This window comes from Bubalus kerabau, chromosome 18 (assembly GCF_029407905.1).
Source record: "Bubalus kerabau isolate K-KA32 ecotype Philippines breed swamp buffalo chromosome 18, PCC_UOA_SB_1v2, whole genome shotgun sequence".
NCBI classification, from domain to species: Eukaryota; Metazoa; Chordata; class Mammalia; order Artiodactyla; family Bovidae; genus Bubalus; species Bubalus kerabau.
In genome coordinates, this window is record NC_073641.1 from 11,106,083 (window position 1) to 11,115,051 (window position 8,969).

Below are 8,969 nucleotides of genomic sequence, written 5' to 3' on the forward strand. Positions count from 1 at the left end.
CTCCCCCTTGGGCTCTGCCATCACCAGTGGTCAAGTCCTTGTTGCCTGAAACGCTTTTAGAAATGTGGCTTTAAATGCTTCACTGTGGTTAGAAGAAGACATGCCAATATTAAAAGCCCCTCACATTCTTTAGGAACTAGCTTTTTGTTTTTGTTTTTTTTAAACAACATGTAGTAAAATTAAGGGACTTCTGGAGTGTGCAGTTTTAATGCATGTATGAACTCATGTAGCTGCCACCGCTTACAATCAGGAGACAAAACAATCCATCACCCCTCAAACTCCCACTCTGTCCCTCTGTAGTCAAACTCTACCCAACTCCAGCCCCTCGTAGCCACTAATCTGTTGTACCTTTTCCAGAAAGTCACATAGAATCAGATGGTATAGAAGCTTCTGAAACTGTCTCCTTTCCATCAGCATCATGCCTTGGAGATACATTGATGATGTTGCCTTTATCAACAGCTTTTTCCTTTTATTGCTGAGTAGGGCTCCATTGTCCTAGAGTATGTTAAACTTAGCACTTTTCAGGATAGCACAGGCCCCACGAATCCCTCGGAAAAAAATGGCATTTGGGTAACCAAGTGAAGAAATAGCTAATGTTTGCTCTTTGAGTTCTGTGGCTACTTGTTCTAACTCTGTAACTATGGTTACTTGTCATGACCATGATGGGGGTGGGGGGCATCTTCTGGATATGAAAAGGGACAGGAGGTTTTCACTCCAGAGACCAAGTCCCTCAGGCTTTCAAAAGCCTCCTCTACTCTGCATTTGCATATTATTAGCATATTTCATCTGCATGTTGCCTGGTGTGTTTCACTGGCACTGACTAAATGTGGTCCACTGGATGGCAAACCACTTCAGTATTCTTGCCTGAGAACCGCATGAGCAGTATGAAAAGGCAAAAAGATATGACACTGATAAATGAACTCCCCAGGTCGGCAGGTGCCCAATATGCTACTGGTAAAGAGTGGAGAAATAGCTCCAGAAAGAATGAAGAGCCTGAGCCAAAGCAAAAACAAATGCCCAGTTGTGTATGTGACTGGTGATGGAAATAAAGTCTGATGCTGTAAAGAACAATATTGCATAGGAACCTGGAATATTAGGTCCATGAATCAGGGTGAATTGGAAGTGGTCAAACAGGAGATGACAAGAATGATCATTGACATTTTAGAAATCAGTGAACTAAAATGGACCAGAATGGGCACATTTAATTCAGACGACCGTTACATCTACTACTATGTGCAAGAATCCCTTAGAAGAAATGGAGTAGCCCTCATGGTCAACAAAAGAGTCCGAAATGCTGTACTTGGATGCAGTCTCAAAAATGACAGAATGATCTCTATTCGTTTCCAAGGCAAACCATTCAATATCGCAGTAATCCAAGTGTATGCCCCAACTACCAATGTTGAAGAAGCTGAAGTTGAACAGTTCTATGAAGACCTACAAGACCTTCTAGAACTAACACCAAAAAAGATGTGCTTTTCATCACAGGGGACTAGAATGCAAAAATAGGAAGTCAAGAGTTACCTGGAGTAACAGGCAAGTTTGGCCTTGGAGTACAAAATGAAGCACAGCAAAGGTTAACAGAGTTTTGCCAAGAGAACACACTGGTCATAGCAAACACCCTCTTCCAACAACACAAGAGACAACTCTACACAAGAACATCACCAGGTGGTCAATACCAAAATCAGATTGATTATATTCTTTGCAGCTTGGAGAAGCTCTATACAGTCAGCAAAAACAAGACCAGGAGCTGACAGTGGCTCAGATCAAGAACTCCTTATTGCAAAACTCAGACTTAAATTGAAGAATGTAGGGAAAAACACTAGACCATTCAGGTATGACCTAAATCAAATCCCTTACAATTATACAGTGGAAGTGACAAATAGATTCAAGGGACTAGATCTGATAGAGTGCCTAAAGAACTATGGTCAGAGGTTTGTAACATTGTACAGGAGGTGGTGATCAAAACCATCCCCAAGAAGAAGAAATGAAAAATGGCAAAATGGTTATCTGAGGAGGTCTTACAAATAGCTGAGAAAAGAAAAGAAGTGAAAGGCAAAGGAGAAAAGAAAAGATATATTCATCTGAATGCAGAGTTCCAAAGAATAGCAAGGAGAGATAAGAATACCTTCCTCAGTGATCAATGCAAAGAAATAGAGCAAAATAGTAGAATGGGAAAGACTAGAGATCTTGTCAAGAAAATCAGAGATACCAAGGGAACATTTCATGCAAAGATAGGCACAATAAAGGACAGAAATGGTAGGGACCTAACAGAAGCAGAAGACATTAAGAAGAGGTGGCAAGAATACACAGAAGAGCTAGACAAAAAAGATCTTCATGACCCAGATAACCATGATGGTATGATCACTCACCTACAGCCAGATATCCTGGAGTGTAAAGTCAAGTGGAAGGCCTTAGGAAGCAACACTACAAACAAAGCTAGTGGAGGTGATGGAATTCCAGCTGAGCTATTTCAAATCCTCAAAGATGATGCTGTGAAAGGCTGCACACCATATGCCAGCAAATTTGGAAAACTCAGCAGTGGCCACAGGACTGGAAAAGGTCAATTTTCATTCCAATCCCAAAGAAAGGCAATGCCAAAGAATGCTCAAACTACCGCACAATTGCATTCATCTCACATGCTAGCAAAGTAATGCTCAAAATTCTCCAAGCCAGGCTTCAGCGGTACGTGAACTGAGAACTTCTAGATGTTCAAGCTGGATTTAGAAAAGGCAGAGGAACCAGAGATCAAATTGCCAACATCCACTGGATCATAGAAAAAGCAACAAATTTCAGAAGAACATCTGCTTCATTGATTACACTAAAGCCTTTGAGTGTGTGGATCACAACAAACTGTGGAAAATTCTTAAAGACATAGAAATAGCAGACCACCTAACCTGCCTCCTGAGAAATCTGTATGCAGGTCAAGAAGCAACAGTTAGAACCAGACAAGGAACAACGGACTGGTTCCAAATTGGGAAAGGAGTATGTCAAGGCTGTATACTGTCACCCTGCTTATTTAACTTACATGCACATCATGCAAAATGCCAGACTGGATGAAGCACAAGCTGGAATCAAGATCGCTGGGAGAAATAACAATAATCTCAGATATGCAGATGACACCACCCTTATGGCAGAAAGTGAAGCGGAACTAAAGAGCTTCTTGATGAAAGTGAAAGAGGAGAGTGAAAAAGCTGGCTTAAAGCTTAGTATTCAAAGAATGAAAATAATGGCATCCGGTCCCATCACTTCATGGAAAATAGATAGGAAAACAATGGAAACAATGACAGACTTTATTTTCTTGGACTCCAGAATCACTGCAGATGGTGACTGCTGCCATGAGATTAGAAGACGCTTGCTCCTTGGAAGAAAAGCTGTGGCAAACCTAGACAGTGTATTAAAAAGCAGAGACATTACTTTTCTGACAAAAGTCCATCTAGTCAAAGCTATGGTTTTTCCAGTAGTCATGTATGGAGTTGGATTGTAAAGAAAGCTGAGTGCCGAAGAACTGATGCTTTTGAACTGTGATGTCAGAGAAGACCCTGGAGAGTCCCTTCGACTGCAGGGAGATCAAATCAGTCAATCCTAAAGGAAATCAGTCCTGAACATTGGTTGGAAGGACTGATTCTGAAGCTGAAACTCTAGAACTTTGGCCACTTGATGTGAAGAACTGACTCACTGGAAAAGACCCTGATGCTGGAAAAAATTGAAGGCAGGAGGAGAAGGGGACGACAGAGGACGAGATGGTCGGATGGCATCACCGACTCAATGGGCATGAGTTTGAGCAAGCTCTGGGAGTTGGTGATGGACAGGGAAGCCTGGCGTGCTGCAGTCCATGGGGTTGCAAAGAGTCAGACATGACTGAGCAGCTGACCTGAATCATTGCCCTCAGGGGACATCTAGTGATGTCTGGAGACATTTTTAGTTGTCACACTGGGGCAGGTAGCATGAAAAAGTCAGGGGTGCTGCTAAAATCCTATAATGTTAGGACAGCCCCCACAGCAGAGAATTACCTGGTCTAACATGTCACTAGTGCCAAGGTTGAGAAAGCTGAATGTACTGTATCCCAGATGTCCCTTTGGAAAACTCATTGAGTGTGTTTTGGGTTTGACTGAAAATATCAGCAGAAATGGCATAACCTTTTTGAGAAGAATCATTATTTTCCTCCAAACTTTAAATAACAACCAAGGGAATCAGAGTCAGAAAGATGAAGAGAGTGATTATTCAGATTCACGAAGAATTGTTCAAACCCCCTTCAAACAACTCTCACATATCAAACAACCTGTTGCAACCCATGGTCATTTGCCTGCCTCTGGACCAGTGCATTTTCTACCCTGCCTGCAGCTTCCTTCATCCTTCTCTTTATTTGGAGAACTGATCCTTAGGGATCATCATGTTTTTAAAAATTGAAGTATAGTGGACTTATAATATTATATTAGTTTCAGGTGTACAGCATAGGAATTCAATATTTTTACAGATTATACTCCATTAAAAGTTATTACAAGGTAATGGCTATAATTCCTGTGCTATACAGATGTCTTTGCTGCTAAGTCACTTCAGTCATGTCCGACTCTGTGCGACCCCATAGACGGCAGCCCACCAGGCTCCCCTGTCCCTGGGATTCTCCAGGCAAGAACACTGGAGTGGGTTGCCATTTCCTTCACCAATGCATGAAAGTGGAAACTGAAAGTGAAGCTGCTCAGTCGTATCCGACTCTTAGAGGCCCCATGGACTGCAGCCTACCAGGCTCCTCCATCCACGGGATTCTCCAGGCAAAAGTAGTGGAGTGGGGTGCCATTGCCTTCTTCTAGTCATGTCTGACTCTTAGCAACCCCATGGACTGCAGCCTACCAGGCTCCTCCGTCCATGGGATTTTCCAGGCAAGAGTACTGGAGTGGGGAGCCATTGCCTTCTCCAACAGATATCTTTGCTTCTTATCTATTTTATGCATCATAACTTGTACCTCTTAATCCCATACCCATATCTTGCCCCTGACCCATTCCCTCTCCCCTCCCCTCTGATAACCTCTAGTTTGTTTTCTATATCTGTACATCTGTTTCCATGTTGCCCATACACCATTTGTATTATTTTTCAGATTCTACATAGAAGTGATGTCATACAGTATTTGTCTTTGTCTGACATTTCACTAAGCATAATATTTTCCAGGTCCATCCATATTGCTGCAAATGGCAGAATTGCATTCTTTTCTATGGATGGGTAATTTTCCATTGTGTGTGTAAACCACATCTTATTTATCTATTCATCTGTTAATGGACACTTGGGTTGTTCCATGTCTTGGCTATTAAAAATAGTGCTGCTATGAATATTGGAGTGCATGAGTCTTTTCAAATTAGTGTTTTCATTTTTTTTTTCTGGATTTATATCCAGAACTGGAATTGCTGGAAGGAACCATCATCATCCTTGGATGCTTTGGTCAGACATCTCCCTTATGACTCTGTGACACCTGGCATTTATCCGTCATGTGATATTCTTCATAGAGCCTTGAATTTGTTGGTTTTTCATCATTGTGGGATTCTCTGCATAGAATCCAAGTTGATGCTCAATAATTGTTGAATTAAGAAAAGCAGTTTCTAGATACATTTGGATACTCATTCATCCATCTGTTGAATCATTTAATAAATATTTACCAAGTATCTATTAAGTGGCAGGCCCTATTCTGAGCACTAGGGAAACAGATAAAAGCAAAAGAAACAAAGGCCTGTCTTCTTGGGGCTTACATTCCAGAGCAGGATTCCAGACAAGCTCTTTCTGTAAAGGGCTGCTGCTGCTGATGCTAAGTTGCTTCAGTCGTGTCCAACTCTATGCAATCCCATAGACGGCAGCCCACCAGGCTTCCACGTCCCTGGGATTCTCCAGGCAAGAACACTGGAGTGGGTTGCCATTTCCTTCTCCAATGCATGAAAGTGAAAAGTGAAAGTGAAATCGCTCAGCCATGTCCGACGCTTAGAGACCCAATGGACTGCAGCCTACCAGGCTCCTCCGTCCATGGGATTTTCCAGGCAAGAGTACTGGAGTGGGGTGCCATTGCCTTCTCCACTGTAAAGGGCAAGATAATACATATTTTTCACTTTGCTGGCCATGCAGTTTCTATTGCAACCACTCAACTCTACAGTTGTGGGGCGAGAGCAGCCAGAGCAAATGAGTGAGAGTGAATGTATCCCAATAAAACTTTATTTACAAAAGTAGACAGCAAGTGTGATTTAGCCCTCAGGCTAGTTTGTCAACCTCTAGTCTAGAAAGAAACCAGATAATAAGCAAATAGAATTCAAGTAGTGAGTGCTTTTCTTAAAAAAAGGCAGGACAAGGGACAGAAAAGAGGTGAGGTGGAATTTCAACAAGGTGGTCAAGGAAGGCCTCCCCAAGGAGATGATGTGTGATCAGACAGCTGAATGCAGCGAAGGAGCAAACGAGAGGGGACAGCCAGTGCCAAGGCCCTGAGACAGGACCATGCCCGGGGTCTTCTGAGAATGGAAAGAGGGCGTATGTGGCAAGAATAATGCAAGTTAGGGAAGAGTGTGAGGGTTGAGATTGGAGAGGTCTTAGCACCAGGTTATGTTATCATGTGGACTTGAAGTTGATTCTCAAAGTTCTCAAAGAACTTTGAGAAAGGAACATTTTCTGAGTTTTTTACCATCAAGTACACTCCAGTGTTCTTGCCTGGAGAATCCCAGGGACGGGGGAGCCTGGTGGGCTGCCGTCTATGGGGTCGCACAGAGTTGGACATGACTGAGGCGACTTGCAGCAGCAGAAAGGGTCAGGGTGGCTCTTCACAGTGCCAACTTGTCCACACAGTTGATCTGGGTGAATTAGGAAAACGTGCTTCCTCGGATTTTCACTGACACTCAGCCCTTCTGCCAAACGTCCTTGGTTGAGGAACAGCTCACACGGTTGTACATCATGGTCCTCCTTCTTATGTGCTGCTGGGATTACTTGAGAAACTCCAAATCAGATGATATTCTTGAGACTTTGTAGCACTTTGATATATTTGCTGTGCAAATTACTGTCACTGAGGCATTGGCTTCCGGGCCCCAACTGGGCAAAAGGCAGTGTGCCCACTCTGAGGGGCGCCCCTTGGCCCTTGAAAAGGGTCTCAGCCGATTCATGAGACCTTTCACCCCTGGGACAAGCACTTCCCCTTCTTCATTTTGAGGTAGTACAGAGCAGTATAGATGAGGAAAACAGGGCAGAAAGTCCTTAGCAGAGGTACCTTTCTAAGTTATGGAAACTTGTGTAAAAGGAACCTTGTGGCGATAATGATGGTTTTCATTTCCTATTCTTTGCTGAACTACAGGTTGCCAGGAAAGCCGTGTCACATATTTGCATGCAGGTGAAATTTCTCAAAATCTGGGCCACAATAGCCTAGCAACAGTGGGGAGTGTGGAGCAAGGGCTGGAGCCTCACTGCTGTGCTGGTGTTGGCAGCAGGAGAATTTCCTTAGCAACTTGATGTGGTTCTACTGGATCTGACTGGAACCAGTCAGGCATGGGCTTCCTTTTTACTTATTATTTTGGATAGGGAGTCTGATAGACAAGGAGAAGAAATGAAAGGCTTTTTCATCATCATCAAATACGTCAGGGGCTTCCAAAATAACCCTAGACAAACTCATCTTGGACCAGCATCTTTTACTTTTCTATGCGCTGTTGGAGGTTTTGACACCAAGGATGAAAATGTGCTTTCCAAACAGTGTGGACTTTACCGAAAAGCGCTGTCAACTGAGTCATCACGAGCTTCGTGGTTCATTCTTTCCCCACTGTTGTCTTCATTAGGTGCACGATTTTCCCTAATTACCCATGCACACAGTCTTTGACTACTTACCCAGAGGTTTGATTGAGCGTCTTCTATTCATTTATCAATGTCTAAGAATGAAAAAATCGGAGGAATTTAAAAATAGATGTTCCTCTACTAGCTGCTATGGACAAAGGTAATTTGTTTGCCTCCACTTAAAACAATAAAGCTAAAGGTGATGGGATAATCGTATGAATTTTGTGGTGATGAGCATCTTCCAAACTATAACGGTGAATGAGAGACGAAGTCCTAGAGTTGAACTTTAAACTTAGATCTGAAGCTCATCAGTATTAGGAGGTACCTGAATTAGCGGGTCTGGAAATGAATGTGGCAAACACATTTTGTTATTTTTAACCTATGCTCTCCATCTTCCAGGCAAAATGGAGCTTGCTAAATATTCTCTATTGAACAGAGTAGTAAGGTTGAAGTTTACTTGGGGTTGCAGTGAAAGACAGTGTTAGTTCGTTCATCTTGCCTATGCCCTACCTTGAGGGGTTTAACTCAGGTCAAAGGCTACATAAGACACTGGGCTCAGGAGACATATTTGGGGGGCAAATGGGCAGCTCCAAATGGCATTGTTCTCTTTCTACAGAATACAGCCCAAGGGTGGCTGGTGAGGAACATCGGTTTTTAGCTTGTTACTTGCTTTTCTCAACTTGGCCTGTTCGGATCTTCTCCCTTGAAATACTAGTTTCTGCTAAGGAGAAAACAGGACTGAAAGCAAGCATCTAGTTTCTCCTAAATTCCAGTAAAGCAGCCTCCACTCTGAGTCAGTGAGTGAGAGAGTGAGGACACAGGAAGCCAAACTCCGTCACCAAACAGCCCCAAAAAGGGACCTAAAATATCTTTTTTTTCAAAGGAGAAGCATTAACAAAATGATGGGGAACACACAAAATAGAAGAACAGAGAGAGAAAAAAGAGGAAGCAGAATTCAGGAGGAAAAAAAATTATGACATTGGTTTATTGAAAACTGAACAGAAGGCAAAATTGCACCCAATGTCCTCCAAGCCGAGCTCGTTTGTCAAAACTAACTCAAAGACTGTGGCACACATTAACTATTTGTCTCAGAATCTTCAAAACGGACTCAGGAGATGTGCTCTTTGGAGGTAGCGATGGTGTGCTGGTCACCTACCTGTGTCTCCCCCTCTGTATCTATACAGGTGCTT